The sequence below is a fragment of the Molossus molossus genome, unplaced genomic scaffold (genome assembly GCF_014108415.1).
Source record: "Molossus molossus isolate mMolMol1 unplaced genomic scaffold, mMolMol1.p scaffold_m16_p_12, whole genome shotgun sequence".
In the NCBI taxonomy this organism is placed as follows: Eukaryota; Metazoa; Chordata; class Mammalia; order Chiroptera; family Molossidae; genus Molossus; species Molossus molossus.
Window position 1 is genome coordinate 24,564,929 of NW_023425347.1, and position 16,519 is coordinate 24,581,447.

Sequence of the window (16,519 nt, forward strand, 5' to 3'; positions counted from 1 at the left end):
ATTACTTTCCTTGGCAACTCTTCCCAGAATACTACCTCCCCTGCAGTTATAGCCTTTAATGTTGAAAGTAGTTTGGTGAGAGTCCTTTGCAAATGATTTTCTTCAGTTAACATGTGGTGGTATTTCCTGATTTTTATATTTGTGTTTTTACTCCCTAAGAACAGGTCTCTGCTGAATTTTATGGTATATATTTGCAACTATCACTTCAATTTATAAACAAGTTTTAGAATTCAGACATTGCCCTTGGAAGTATGAGTGACTTCTCAGAATAGCTCAGGGTCATCTGTGCACTTAGTAAGCAGGCCTTCTTATTAATGGTCCAGTGAGAATCATTCACTTCTGCATATTTTGCATGTCTACTAAGTATGCCAGGCACTGGGCTAGGTGTTGGGAATACAGAGATACATGGTATAAACTTCATGCTTTTGGAGCTAGGCCACAATTTAGTGGGGGAGATGCAACCCACAAAAATTTGTCATCAAATATAAAAATTGCTCTTTGTGGAGAATTGCACAACAGGCAGTATTAAGTCTGGGGAATTGTAAACTTACTAAAGTCTTTAAATTGAGTGAGACTGTGGATAAATTTATCAGATAAGAAACACATGAATATTATTTATTTACTCAGAGGTAATAAAATGCAACTCTCATAACCAGTGGCCTCTCAGCAAGGCCAGTCTCTGTTCCGCTATTGTTGCTGCACATTCTTTATGTTTGGGTCATTAACATTGTGTTTAGGTCAGATGAGAATGTGTTCCATCTGCCACGCTTTGATCACTAAAGTAAAATGCTGATGGAGATCATTTAAGATCGTCTCTGTGCTGTTGATTGCATGCTTGTGGCTCATAATCAGAATGATGCAAAGTAATTGTTAGACCGACTTGCCAAGGCTACATTTTGTGTCGCTGCAACTGTCAGCACTTTGGTCCTGCTGTTCTGCCTGAAGAATGCTTGTCCAGCACCTGTTGGCCAACTACAGCACAACTTACTACTGAATGCCATGGGTGACTTTATTCTAGCATCCTTGCTTGCTACCTAAAAAATGATCTGAAAAAGTAATACCTGATTATTGAGAGAAAGCAAGTGCTTATCTTTTGTGTTTGACAGAATCCTACATACCGTGGCTTTCGTATAAAAGTCAACATGTAGCCCTGGCCAGTTTGGCTCATCGGTTAGAACGTCGGCCTGTGGTCCGGAGAGACCCAGGTTCGGTTCCCGCTAAGGGCACGTACTTCGGTTGCAGTTTGTCCCCGGCCCTGGTTGGTTGTGCGGGTGGCAGCCACTCGATGTGTCCCTTCACGTAGATTTTTCTCTCTCTCTCTCCCTTCCTCTCTCTCCCTCCCACTCTATCTGTACAAAAAATGGAAAAATATCCTCGGGTGAGGATAAAAAAAAAAAAAAAAAGTCAACATGTATGTTGCAATGATGCTCATCTCTTTTCTCTTTGGCCATGAATCCCAGACAAACCTAGCTTTGAATTTATGCTTTGTCACTTATTGGGTGTGTGACCTTGAGTAGGTTACTTGCCTTGAACCTTGTTTTTGTTATCTGTACAATGGGGCTAATAGAACCTATTTTACAGAGATTTTGTGAGTATTAGAGATAATAGATAAAACCTTGGCACAAAATAGCCACTCAGTACATAATAGTAGTTAATAATAAGGAATCCAGTGCTTACTCAGGATGACACTATAATGGCAAGACAAAATTCTCCGAAGTCTGTAGTTAAAAAATATATTGTAAGTGTGGAATATATAGTGTCATGACCGTTTTCCGGGCCAGGTCATATTTACCAGAGACACACAATTGGATGAGGATGTTAGAATCTAAACCACAATTTTGATAGCTAGGTCTATGCAGAACGTGTTCTGAGCCATTCCATGGATGAAGGTCCCTTTGAAAGCAAATTGAAGGATGTGCATCATTTAGCTTTGACTGCATAACAGAGACATTACATAGCACACAATGGAGAAAGCAGTGACCACAAGAGAGAGTTAAGCAAAGCAAAAACTCTGTTCCTATAAGTTCCTTTTGAGATTTAGGACCATCTCACTGGCTTCTTAATTTTACCATCCAAAGAGATGTATAAAGAGTAGCTCATTCCATATTCCATGTGAAGTCCCTAGTATGAGTTGTCGAAGAGATGCTTTTTCTGATTCCATCTGATGCTGAAATTTAAGGTCTGTGTTCTTATCTCTCAATGTTGATTCTACTTCCCATGGTCAAATAGAACAGTATAAGTCGCTTCTAAGAACATGAACTCCATGAAAAGTTGTCATGCCCCCCCCCCCTAAAAATTGCATAAACTGGACAAGGGATGAACTTTTGTTGGGAGGTAGCATGCAGAGGTTCTCTCGTCTGTTCATTCATTGTACATTCTGGTTCCAGAAATCAAACTCTATATTTTGCTACTTCGTTTCTCCACTTCTTTTTTTTAAAGAATAGTTTATTGCCTGGCGGTTGTGTCTCAGTGGATTGAGTGTTATCCCATGGATTGAGAGGTCCTGGTTTGATTCCCTGGGTACATGCCCAGGTTGCAGGCTTGATCCTCAGTAGGGGGCGTGCAGGAGGCAGCCGATCGATGTTTCTCTCTCACATCAGTGTTTCTGTCTCTCTCTCCCTTCCTCTGTCTCTAAACACACACACACACACACACACACACACACACACACACACACACTAAAATCATACTTTTTTAAAAAAAAGAATGGTTTAGTGATTTTTAGAGTGAGAAAGAGGAAGGGAACTGGAGAGAGAGAAACATCAATGTGAGAGAATAACACTGATTGGCTGCCTCCTGCACACCCTCACCTGGAATTGAACCAGCAACCCTTTAGTGCCCGGGGCGATGCCCAACCTACTGAGCCACACGGGCGAGCACTGTTTCTCCACTTTTGAGCTCTCTATGATTTTCTGGCTGGTGTCTGGTTTGGCATTTCTCTGCTGCTTCCTGCCCATCCCCCCACCTCCTGCCCGCCTGCTTGTAGGAGCAGGTTGGCAATACTTACAAAGGTTAGTTACATTCTTAACTGGAGGAGGAGTAAGCTCCGCACTCTTTGCTGATTGTGAGGGTACGTTCGCTCCCCCAGCCTCCCGGTCACGTTTGAAGGTATAGCACGGTTTTCTGTCGAGGACAAGGCAGTGTCTGCAGCTCCAGCAGACTGTGTGCCCTGTGTGCCACCAAACCAGCCGTTCTCTTTGAGAAGGAAATTAGACTAGAAATATTGAAACTGCACAAATATTCCAACTCTTAATATCTTCTAAATATGGTAAGTGCTGGGGTTTTTTAGGTTTTGAAGTTCATATAATGTGATTATGATTTTTACAGTCACTCATGAATTTCTGGTTTTCAGTTTAACTTTCCCTGTATCATTGACTGAAAACAGGGACACTTCTTTCACTTCAGTCTTGGGATTTCAACCTTGAAATAGGCATCTCTACTCATCGTTAGCCCTAGTCTTTAAAATTTTGTCCCTTTCGGTATATTGGAAAGTCACAGAATATTGCCATTTGTAATATTATTCCCTGTGTATAAGTGCTAGTTAGTATTCTGAGTTACTCCCATTTAAACCTAGACAATCTTTGTTGTTAACTCGTATATGCTGTCTGCCTTTCATAACCTTGAGGAAAATATAGAAGAAGGAAAAAAAACACATGCTACCTCACATATAGTCGTTTCTCATAAATGTGGGACACTTCGGTAGGTTTTGTAAATTCAACAAATAGATATTTAATTGTTACTTCTTTCAGCACACAATACTCTTGCAGTTCTTTAATTATGATGTAGATAGCTGTATTGATACTAAAAGATATTTATGCTGTACCAAATAAAATGTTTTCAGACTGCAAAACAATATGAATACTATCATAGCATGTTATGGATAAATTGTATGTATGCATATAACTTTACTTATTTAAGTATCTGTCTAATATACTGTGTATGTTTGAGTGTAGAAGAGAGCCTGCAGCCATGTAAACCAAAATATTCATAGTAATTGTTAGTAGGACTTTTGATTTTTATTATTTGGGTGTTTTCCCCTTTATCTGTATTATCTAATTGTTCACAGTATACAGTTTTACTTTGTTCTCATTTGTCTTAACTACTTTGGGGAAGAGTGGGGATAAAAAGAATACAAGTACTAACATTTTGATAAATTATGAATTACAATAATCTCTCCTGTGTCTTCCTTCTCTGGTATTGCAGACATGTAGACATGTTGTGTCACATAGCAGTAAAGCTTTCTCTAAGTCACTTCAACGTGCCAAGCACTGCGCTGGGAACTGGAAACATTGTATGAAGTGGGGTTACTGTTACCATTATGCAAAGGAGGGCAGGGTGGAGAGTTTATGTAACCGGGATCACACAGCTGTTATGTGACTGAGCTGCGATGCAGAGTCAAGTCTGACTCCGAAATCAGTCTTGTGGTCTTTATGATTCTTATTGTAGACATCTTGTCTGCCGTTAGGATGAAAAGGTTAATGTATGTGAGTGGATTATAAAGTGTTGCTTTAAAAAGAAGGTTCCCAGCGCGTACCATCTTTCACCTCCCGAGCTGTTCCCCTGTTGTGTTTTCCATTAGAGCGTAAAGTTCTCAAGAGGCAGAATCTCATCATCTCAGAAGCCCCCCCATCTCCTAGCATAGTATGAGTGTAGCCGGTGACTTCTCTCTGGGACCGGGAGGCGTGCTTTCGATCCTGAGGAACTGAGTCTGAGAATCTGCCACCAGTGGGCGTGCAGAGGAGGAGGAGGAGACTCCAGCCCGCCCTAGTGGCCACACCACTCTCTTCCTTTTAGGGGAAGGCAGAAAAAGCAGTGGCCTTCATACAGCTCGTAGGTTTAATCCCAAATACTCGGGAATCGTGTGAAAATTGCCTGTCTCAGGAACTAGACTAGCTCTGCCTCACGCCCCCTCCTAAACCTGCAAAGGCGTCTTTACAGCAGTGTCTGGAAATTTTTTAAAACTTGGATCTCGAGCTTGGTTCCTTGTGCGATGTAAATTCCACAGTCTGGTGCTGTCGCTCCCTTATCTCCCTTTGTCTTTCAGGCTTCCTCCTCCAACACGCACATCAGCTCGGTTCTTTCCCACACTTCATCTCAGACACCGTAGCTTCCTCCTGGGATTACACAGCCAGCCTGATATGTGGCCCCCAGTGCCGCTCTGCCAAGTCCACATTCCCATCCGAGCCCAATTATGGCTCCCTGTGGGGTCATTGACTTCAGCAGGGGTGTGTGGAGCTGTGGGGCGACCATTTGGGAAAGGGCAAAGTGCAGTCGTGGGGTACTCTGGTTACTTATCGAGACGTCTTCAGTCAGCTGCATGCTGGGGGTGCAGATGACACTTTAAAATACTCACTTAAAAACTGATTTCTCAGCCACCACAATGTACATTCCTTCATCATAAAGTTCACATCTCTTATGACAAAGGAATCACACATACGATTGCTTTCTGCATATTAATTGTTCAAAGCCCTTTTTATGTGGTTTTTTTTTTTTTTTTTATCCTCACCCGAGGACATTTTTCCATTTTTTGTACAGATAGAGTGAGAGAGGAAGGGAGAGAGAGAGAGAAACATCAATGCGAAGGAACACATCGAGTGGCTGCCACCCGCACGACCAACCAGGGCCGGGGACAAACTGCAACCGAGGCACGTGCCCTTAGCGGGAACCGAACCCGGGTCTCTCCGGACCGCAGGCCGACGCTCCAACCACTGAGCCAAACTGGCCAGGGCTCAAAGCCCTTTTTAAAAAAATTCTTGTGGTCGGCCACACCATTATGCATCCACTGTGCTTCAGACATTCCCTGTGCGCCCCGTGAGTGCCCGAGTGCCCGGGGCTGGGATTTCTCACTCTCTCTGGGCCTGCATACCTGTGCTGAGCTCCCGAACGGACTTAATGTTGTGTAAATCTTTTTCTCTTCCAGTTTTCCAAAGAAATTAGTCCATTTCCTGGGTGCAGAGAAACCAACCTGCTGTTTTCATATGGTGAGTGATCCTATGACTCATCTATTTCTATCCACATCGAAATGTTACCCAATCGTGCAGGGCTCTCAGAAAAAGTGCCCGACGGCACACACCTCTAGAGTTTCCTCCTGCTTGGAACCACGATGCTCTTTCTGCTCATCACACGTCCACCTCCCGCCAAAGGGAGAAATTCCCTCTGGTACTTTTCGGCCACTTCCTTTTGCTGTTCACGTGTGTTGCCTGTTAGGAGTTGCTACTGTGGCTGCTCTCACCTCGTCCCGCTGCAGAGACGACGGCAGAGGAAGTTTCTTTTTTCCAGTGACCAGTGCATGAGAACAGGGCTGTGGGCAAGGAGAAACCACTTGTTTTGTTCACATGATGTTGTCTCATGAATGCTTGACAGAGCACTCGATGGGATCTGAGAGCTCATCTGTGCACAGGTGGCTGCTGCGGCCCCGAGGGCTTGATGTCCCTGGTCTGAGGGCTTCTCAGACAACAGCAGAGCTGGGATCATGAGAGAGGCATTTGACTCCCTGCTGCGTGGTCTCCCCATTCTCCAGCCCCCCCCCCCCACACACACACATACACACAGAGAACTGTCTTTAGAATCGCAATTGCTTCTGAGGACACCGAGTTGAATTAATACCAATAAACTAATGACAACATCCCTGTAAGCCTTAGGCTAAGGCAAGTGTCAGGAGTGATGCTGTTTTGCTGTCTAACTTTCTACTTGGCTACTACCAGGAGAAGTGGGTGGAAATGGGTAGACCCAGGGCATGTCTGTGATGGACCTCATCTGAGAGGGCCTATTTTCCTCTGCGCCCTTCCCAAACCACTGCGTTTGCAATGCCGCATCACCTGCGGAGACTCGGAGCTACATCTGTATTGCATCTAGAGGTCGTGGTGCAGGTGTGCCCCGGCCAACTGTAGACCTGCACACCCCCGCCTGGTCTGCACCTGCAGAGTAAGGCTCAGCAGGTTTCTTATGGCATGGTGTAAACTTGGCCTGCCGTCAGAGAGACTCTCGGAGTACCGTTTCTTCATTTAAAAAAAAAAAAGCTACACTGTTTTTCACACGAGCAATCAGATGTGGGGTGCGATGGAAAGAACTGTGTGAATGTGGTTTTCCCCTGGAATCTCAGAAAGTGGACTTGTTTGCAGTTCTTTCGAGGACCCCTTGCTCGATCTGGCTCTGGACCATGGTCTCTAAAGTTGGTGAGCTAGTGCACTCATTTCTTTTTTTTTTTATCCTCACCCGAGGACATTTTTGCATTTATCTTCAGATAGAGTAGGAGGAAGAGAGGAAGGAAGAGAAAGAGAGAAACATCAGTGTGAGAGAGACACATCGAGTGGTTGCCACCCACACGACCCCAACCAGGGCTGGGAACAAATTGCAACCGAGGTACATGCCCTTAGCGGGAACCGATCCCAGGACTCTCTGGTCTGCAGGCCGACGCTCTAACAGCTGTGCCAAACCAGCCAGGGCTAGTGCACTCATTTCTAAACGATTTCCTCTTACCCCCTGGTGTAAGTGTAGTACTGAGGGCCTCTGTCCATTATTTTATCCCACTTGTGAACTCAATCATTTTATCGTAATGAATGAGGGCTTATCTTCTGCCCTAACCTCAGTTATTTTTAAGGAACTTGCTGCATCTCCTTATTAGTGTATAAAGATGGTCTGCTTTCTACCACTGTCAGGATGGAGTTGAGAGTCCGGATTGCTGATTCACTGAGGGATTGCCTGCTTAAGACTCTAATATAGATTTCTCCTGTCCCCAGATGCTTGGCATGCGTGAATGCGCATTCATTAGAAATGTGGATTTAAGGGTTCCCATCTCCTCTTCTTATCCAAGGAAAGCCCAAAAGGTTTATCCCCAGAGCACAGCACAGTGTGATGTGGGACGTGGAGATCTTCTCCTCTGGGGAACTGTAGCATGAAGAGATTGATACGACTGAGACAGACGACAGCTGAGGACCTTAGGAAAGTGGGAAGTACCGGGTCCCAAGCCTCCTGTCCCATTCTTTCAGCGAAGAATAAACTGAGAGAGAGGGGTCCGAGGTGAGCAATGGTAAAGGGGTAAAGTAAGGCCACCTGGACTGATGCTGGCCACCTGTGGCTGCTTTGCTTTTCTGCTGGGGTCATAAATTGTTTGAAGTTGACAGTCAGGAGGCATCAAATTACTTCCCAAAATATGCCAAACTCTTTGCTTCTCCAGGTTGGTGTGTTGGGGCGGCGGGGGGGGGGGGGGGGATGACTAAATACAAACCGAGGCCATGCGCTCCTCACTTAAAAAAGCAGCTCTGAGGCTTGTCCCTAGACTCTGGGTTTGGACCATGTATGTCCATATGCCACATTCGTGTACACCTTGTGGAGCACGAGCTGCCGGGCTCCACTGCATGGGGTGCAGCCGGCTGGGTCCTGGGACAGTGCTGCTGTTGTCCATCAAGGGTGTCCCTTTAAGGGAAATCTAGGGAAACCTCTTGCCAGCGCTGAGAGTGTTTGCTAGAGGCCAAGTAGCCGTGGCATGTGTGGGTTCCACAGCAACGTGTCTGCAGCCAGAAACAATGCAGTGGCTGGGGCAGCAGTGTCCCCTGGGCAGGAGGAGCACAGCCCTGACGCCTGTTTCCCCCTAATCCTGGCCTGCCTCCCCTCCTGCAGAGCACGTGCACTTTGTAATTGGTACTATCCGTCCCTGCTATTAACACTTGCCTCCTTTCCCCACCCAGCTGGGACTCTGTGAGGGAGAAGGCGATGTCTGTAGTAAATTCCGCAGGCCCCTGAGTGTGCTGGCAGAGCTGGCAGACCCTCCCTGCCTTCCTGATCGAGTAGGTGGAGAGTGTGCTTTCCATGGTCCCTGCCCCAGCAGCTCTGGGAGGGCGGCGGTGGGCTCAGCGCTTCCCGCCCAGTGCAGCCAGCTGCTCCCTGGAATGTGGGCAGTGGGCCGGAGCACAGTGACATCGAGGGAAACAGAGTACCCGCTCAAGGTGCTACTGGGATTCGGGACACATCGACCAGGGCAGAGGGCGGTGCGGGGCACCGCAGGGCGCACAGAGAAACACTGCGTGCTGCACGTCTTCCCGGGGCTTCTACCTGAGGGGTGCGTTCTAACCGCGCTGCTCCCTGTGTGGTTGGGGTTTTAACTTTATACTCACTTGTAAAATCCTCCATGAAACCGTTGTAATCACTCTTGATTTCAGCAGATGCTTTTCTCCCCCGATCTCCTGAAGCATTTTAAAAAAATCTTTGTCATCTATTTGACACTTGTCTTGGATTTCTTTTTTTTTCTTTCTTTATTTTATTATTATTTTTTTAATCCTCACCCGAGAGGATATTCTTCCATTTATCTTCAAATAGAGCAGGAGGGAAGGAATGAAGGAGAGAGAGAGAGAGAAACATCAACATGAGAGAGACACATCTACTGGTTGCCTCCCACATGGCCCCAATCAGGGCTGGGGATGAAATGCAACCGAGGTACGTGCCCTTGACTAGAATCAAACCCGCAACTCTTTGGTCCATGGGCCGATGCTCTAACCACTGAGCAAAACCAGCCAGGGCCTCCTCTATTGATTTTAGATAGAGAGGAAGGTAGAGGGAGAGAGGGATAGAAACATTGATGAGAGAGAACATCGATTGGCTGCCTCCCGCATGCCCCCCACTGGAGATCAGGCCCACAACCTGGGCATGTGCCCTGACCGGGAATCGAACCAGCGACCTCTTGGTGCATGGCTCGATGCTCAACCACTGAGCCTCACTGTCCGGACTTGGATTTCCTTTTTGATACCTAATGCTTTGGGAGCCTGAGCAGTCTTTCTAGGTAAAGAGTAAAGGCCTTCAAGGACAGGAACTATCTATCTTATTTTTCATCTTAAAAAAACACGCAAAACTCAACTGCTCAGAACTAGCCCTGTCGAGAGCAACCATGCCATCCATATGTCTTTATGATAATGATGCAGTCCCATCCTATCTCGTAAGGAAGTTGTGAAGCCAGTATGTAAATATATTGAAAATGCTTTTAAATTCTTCAGAGAAAAGATTTTAAAAATTCTTTTTTTTTCTAGTGTGGTTTTTAAAAACATGCAGATATGAAATCACAAAGTGAGACTATCTAAAGACTGCACACCTCGCCACCTTCCTCTCTGTGGCTGCCAGCCATGAACTGTGGAGCCCAGCGTTTCACACTGGCGCTGAAATGGTTCTTTTTTCTCAGTACTCGCTACTCTAGTGAATGTGCCTTATTATACGATTTGAGCCAGACTTTTCAGTCAAACGCCTCGCGGTGTCTTTGGAGCTCTTAAGTAGGAGATTTGAAGGATTTTAATTAAGGTGACAGGTTTGATAGGTTAGGATAGTGGTTGCTAATTTAGTTTTGAGGTGTCTGTTGGGAGAGGGAAGGCTCTTATTGTATAAAAACTTTTATCATAAGAGTTCTCAGCCCGGCACCTTCTTGTCTATAACCCACCAGTTACGAGTTGTTGCACGTGCGTGTGTGTGCATGTTTGTATCTGCCATGTGTGTGAATTTGTGTATTCTCTCTGTTTCAGGCTATGGCTCTGTAACACTTCAGTTCACTTACTTGTTCATATATAATCCTTATGAGATTGTAAACTCCTTGGGAACTGCAGAGCCTCTTATTCATTTTTTTTTTCTCTAATATCTGCCATGTAGTGTAATAATATTGCATTCTAAGTACTTAGAGTATGCCAGGTACTGCTGTATCTTAGTACAGTTAACCCCTGGACAATGCTGACTCTCCCCTGCAGTCAAATTTTCACATAACTTTTTTTTTTTAAATATGTTTTTATTGATTTTAGAGAGGAAGGGAGAGGGAGAGAGAGAGAGAAACATCGATGTGACCGTTGATCAGCTGCCTCTTGTACACCCCTCACTGGGGATTGAGCCCGAAACCCAGGCATGTGCCCTGACTGGGAATCAAACTGGCGGCCTTCAGGTGTACAGGACAATACCCAGCCCACTGGGCCACTCTGACCAGAGTTGCACATACCTTTTGACTCCTCAAAAATTTAACTACTAATAGTCTGCTGTTGATCGGAAGCCTTACCAATAACATTAACAGTCCATTAACATACTTCGTATGTTATATGTATTATAGACTACATTCTTACAATAAAGTAAGCTAGAGAAAAGAAAACGTTATTAAGAAAATCATAAGGAAGAGAAAATATATTTACAGTATTTATTGAAAAGAAATTTGTGTATAACTGGTTCTGTGCAGTTTAAACCTGTTTTGTTCAAGGGAAACTGTACTTAAAATAACTTCATAAGTATCTTAGATATACTAACTTGCATAATTCTCACAGCAGCCTTACAAAATACATTCTGAACTCTCCCTTTACAGGTAGGGTGACGGGGGTCCTCTGGTCTCACAGCTTGTCTGAATCATAACTGTCATTCTCTGTTAACTCTCAGAGAATGACTGTAAAATGGATGAATGATTGAATAAGAATCCTAGCAGCCCAGACTTCTGTCACTAAGTAGAGCCGCAGACATTGGGATCAACTTAAGTGAGTAAGAAATGATCAACAAGCCAGCCTATTATTGCCCATGATTGACATAGGATCCTGAGGCCATGACTGAATTTCCATCCACAGACTAATCCCTAAGGTCTTATTATAGCTAATGCACTTAATTCCTAATTATCCACACTAGCAGAGTGGTATTGATTAATGAAAATAAGTAACTGTCATTATTTTTTGGGAATTATGTCCTAATAGGAAAGTATTAAATCATCAATTATGAGTTAAGCAGTTGTTGTGTGCAAGGTTCAGTCCTAAATTGGGGGGGAGGGGGGGTGGACTGGGAGGTGGGGGTATGTGAATGAGGGTGAAGAAGAAAGCCCCAAGAGTATAAGCCATGGCTCTGTATTCAAGAGGCGCCAGCCTCGTTGAAGGGGCATGATGACAGGTAAAGTTAAGAAAGTTAAAAGAAATAAAGGACAGTATATATGAGCACTGTCACAAGGCATTGTGACACATGATTAATTGCCAAACAGTGGTATTTGAGAAAATGAAAGTGATTGTATTAGTCAGGATGGGATGGGCGTATGTTGTAGAAAGAGCCAACCCTAAAGGCTCACCGGGCTTAACAAAACAGAAGTTCATTTCTCACTCATGCAGTGTCCGCTGTGGTCTAGTGTCCCTCCAGGGCAGCCGTCCCCCACACACCCTCGGGGATGCAGGCTGCTTTGATTTTACTACCCCACCATCGAGAGGCCTCCTTCGTGATCACAGGGGAAAAGCGAAGACTGAAGAACTGCACTAGCAGTTAAATCCCCAAAGCTTTGTCCTGGGAGGGCCCGGTGTCCCCTGCCATGTCCTAGACATGGCATGCAGCCTTTTCTACAGCTCATGTCATTGTGGTCCTTGCTTTCATTTTTCTTTTTCTCCCACCTGGTGCACAGTAGTGCTCAATGACTATTTATAGGGTGAAAGAATGAGTGAACGTAGGACTGAATGGGACTTATGCCTGATAGTATTTGTAGGAGAAGTAATATATGTGACAGTCCCCAAAGCCCAGGCACGGGAAAATTAAGTCCAGCTCAAAAATACTTACTAAAATTAAAAGAGTATTAGTAAGAAATGACGGCACAGCTCACACTGATAAGCCTTGGTGAATGGAGAAATCAATAAGATATGGACAGATCAGATCCAGGGTCATTGGTGGTTGAGCTCACGCTAAAGCCCCAGCCTTCTAGACTTCGGCCCTGCCGTAGCCGTATCATGATTTCCCAGTTCACGTATTACCTGGCGCCAGCCTGCCTTTCCAGCCTTGTTCCTCCTGAACAAGGTAGAGATCACTATCCTCATTTAAAACTGAAGACCCTTAATTAAGGAGAGGTTGTCCTTTCCAGGATACTGCTGTGATGCCAGCCCAGGTACATCAGGTTCTCTCACCCTTTCACCTGCTGCCTCCCCCCTGGGGTCCTAGTGAACAGGCAGCGCTCACCCCAGGCCTGTGGGGAGGGGAGTTCCAGGCAGGAGCAAAACATGCTGGGCAAAGCATGGCCGCTGATTGTGAAAACGAAGCTGGAAGCTGTATGTATGTGTGAATCCACATGGAGAGTGGAAGTCTGTAGGGAGAGTGGAGGATGACATTGCAGGGGCAGATTGGGGTCATGTGTCAGACCAAAGACTAGGACCTCCCCGCCGCATCTTGCTGTGCAGTATTTGGTTGAAACAAACCTGGGTACAAGGAGGACCCGTGATCACAGCCCTAACAAATCCTAGAAAATGGTGCTGGTTTGGGGTGGTAGTGGTGGGGAGGGAGGGGTCCGAGCACCCCGCCTGTCTGTCACCATTTAATGTGGCAGGGCAGTGCTGTGGAGGGGTCCTGAACTGGGGGTTGTTAATCACTGGAGATTTTTCAGCAAGTTGGTGATGTGACCAGTTGTGTTCCTGTGAGATTAGCTTTACAACTGTGTCCGCAGCCCACGAGATGGGGAGAAAAACCAGAGATGGGGTCCCTGGTTAAGAAGTTCTTGCAGGCACAAGGAGATAAGACTTTGCAAACCGCTGTTGGAGCATTATAAAGGGACAGATGTGGGAGTCCGTGCAAAGAAAGAGTTGATCAAAACAGTGACTGTTTGGACATAAGAACAGTGGGGAGAAGTTAGAGATAAGTGAAATTTTGAACCCAGTTGGCAGTTGATGGTGTCCTATGGTCTGTGTTTTTTTTTTGTTTGTTTTTTTTTTAGCATATTTTAGTGATAGTGTCATTCTGGGTTGAGACTTCTTACGTAGAATTGGGGAATAGCCTTAGACCAAAGTAAGCGGCCTTTGAGTATCAGCATTGTCTTGGCATAACCTTTCACCCCTCCCTTCCTCCCCCTGCCCCTCCCTCCCGAGGTTTGAGATAAAATCTTAAACCAGCAGCAAAATCAATGAGCTGAAATGTCATCTCCATCCTGGCCCTCTAGTGGAGATAAAATGGTTTAAATGTGGGTAACAGTAAAGTTAAATGTGAGGTTATGGGTGCATGTGAGAGAGGGCTCCCTGTCCACCGCCTCCTGCGGGCTTCCTCCAGCTCGAGGAAACGAGGGGTAATGTTTTGCTGGTTGGTCACATTTTCGCAAGGTGACAGTTTTTCTGAACTTCTGAAGGCCGCTGTGCATTTTTTCTCTGTCTTCCTTTCGGGTCTGACAGGAGAGAGCCAGTTTTGATTGGAGAGAAAGGAGAAAGAATGCTGTTTGGTGGGAGACAGGAAGCATGTACTGCATTCCCATCTGTCTTTACTCTCTTTGGCTAGTCATGTCATTTGTCACCGGTGCCCATGTCTAGTGGCAGAGGACAGTCCAGTGAGAGAAGCTGAATTAGCTCCAAGGGCATCGCCGTGAGCGCCCGAGCTCCTGGGGTCCAGGAGTCCATCAGCCCCAGGTCGCTTTCTCCTGACCAAGCTGGAGCTGGGGTTGGAGAGATGCTACCAGGGAAGAAAGAACTCCTGGTATTCCGCCTCTCTTCCCTGCTTTCCACGCGGGGCTGGGAAGCAGCCGGCTCGGGCCAGAGGTGCGGAAGGTGGGAGAGCGGGAGGGCTGTGATGTCGCTGTCCCTCTCCCTCAAATGGCCTTGGCCCTCCTGCTCTGCCCTGTTGGACGGACCCTCCGCTTACCCTCGCTGGCGTTGGAACAGCAGATGCTGCTCACCCAGAACTGCTCTTTCTCTCCATGAACTCTCCACTCTCCGTGTTGATTCACACATAGAGCTTCCGACTTGGTTTTCACTTCAGCGGCTGTCTTTGCTCAGCATGGGTCTTGCCTTTTCCTCCTTGCCTTCCCCCTTCAAACCATCAAAGCATCAAAGCAGCGAGCCCCGCCGGGTGTGGAAGCAGCTTGGCAATCCCGATCATTTCATGCTCACGAAATCACCATGGTGTAGTAGATTGACTGGTAGGTCAGAGCCCTTTGAAACAGGAAGATGATGAGAAGCCTCCACCCTTTCTGAGTGGGGGAGGGGTGTATATGTAAACAGAAAGCCTGAACTATTTATAGGTTATTTACCTGTTGTGTTGCAGAGAGAAGGTCGGCTTTAATGTTTTGTTCCCCCATCTTCTGTAGTTTCGAGTAGTTTCTCCCTTGCAGTAGAGACTTTAAACGGTTGAGTCTCCAGTGATATCTATATTCTTTTGATATACTCTGCATAGAAACTAAAGCAGGAACAATCTTCCAAGTAAGCTAACCAAAGCATCTTGGGCTTTTGATCACTTTCCATTAGAACGAACACTAATCTCTGTCCTGTCGGATTTTGTTTGAAAGGACACTTGCTCTTTAATGAAGATAAACATGATGCTGGCTATTTAACGTCTTCTCAGCTCAGGAGCTGAGACGTTCGTACGTAGATCAGCTCAGTTGGCATAGCGGGGATCCTGGATGTCTCAGACATTTCCCCACCAATAGGCGGAACTCGTGAAATGTGCAGGCACTCAGTCACAGCCGCCTACCAGACACTTGACTCACAGAGCCTCTGTTTCAATGGTGAGTCCCAGAGGCCCCTGAACCACATCTTGCTATGTAATATTTGGTCAGAAAAACCCTGAGTGCAAGGAGGACATGTGGCCACAGCCACAAACAAATTCCTAGAAAGCGATTCTGTTGTTTGTTTCCGGTTAGGTGGTGGGTGGTGGTGGTGGCGGCGGCGGTGGTGGTGGCAGAGGGTCTAAGGGCCTCTCTGTTGCTGTTCAGTCCTCCACTGCTGCTGCGTCTCTGGTCTTGGTTCTCGCCCTGGGTGGGCAGGGCACGACCTTGCTGCTGGGGTCTGAGAATCTGCGGGCAGAACTCAGAAAGCAGACAGCAGGGCCAGCTCCCCTCAGCCCATTCTGTTCCCTTTGCTTTGTGACATGTTGGCAGTCAGAAAGGTCTGCATTCCTAAGTTGTTTCTATCTTTACAAAAGAGTGCTTTTAAATGTTTAGAATTTGGAAATATTGTTTTTTTTTTTTAATGTAGTATTTGAAAGATGTGTGTGCTGACATCGTCCTTGGCGTACAGCTTCCTAACTGAGAGAAAACACTAAGCAAAGTGATCACTTTTCATTTATTCAAACTGCATTTCTTCCCTTAGAGTGGAGAGGTTCTTTGAGATGTTCCTGTTTTCACATTCAGCGTTTCCTGGTGCTGTGAACTTAATCAGTTCCATAGCTCCCAAGTCTTCGAGCAGATTGGGGGAGTGATTCACAGATACTGAAACAAGTGGTGCTTCCTGAGGGGCAGGACTGCGTTTGAAACCCTGTGGGAGAACCTCGTGCATCAGCCATGGTGGCAGCACTTCTGAGGAGCTGGCTGTGAGGCCGAGCGCAGGGGGCGCCCTGTGTTCTGCTGCCAGCCAGCACCTGGCTGCCTCTGGGCGCCTGCCTGCTAATTAAACCCCTGAGCCTGCGCAAAGATTACAGGGACCTGGTAAGGAGAAGGGGGAGGGGGTGGGGCCAGGCCAGAGCCTCGCCCTTCTAAGCTTAGGTGCAGCTGGGAGGCTCCTCTGGGTGTGGGGCAACCACCAAGGCCGTGAAGTGGTCTGTGATTGACCATTCTCATTCCCTACTGACTGTCCTCCTCGAC

General features: G+C 46.3%; 1 protein-coding gene across 8 annotated transcripts in view; it reads left to right on the top strand.

Annotated features, from left to right (window-relative positions):
• ATXN1 (ataxin 1) overlaps positions 1-16,519 on the top strand; it is a 393,782-nt gene that overhangs the window by 198,985 nt on the left and 178,278 nt on the right. For 6 of the 8 annotated variants that reach the window (XR_004959025.1, XR_004959022.1, XR_004959023.1 and 3 more), the window contains one exon: positions 5,921-5,981. The exons of 1 other annotated variant lie outside the window; for it this stretch is intronic. The gene's annotated coding sequence lies outside the window, so the exon portion shown is untranslated. Of the gene's footprint in view, positions 1-5,920; positions 5,982-7,739; positions 8,020-8,687; positions 8,722-16,519 lie in introns of those variants that run through there. One more of the 8 variants, XR_004959028.1, reaches the window with a different exon arrangement.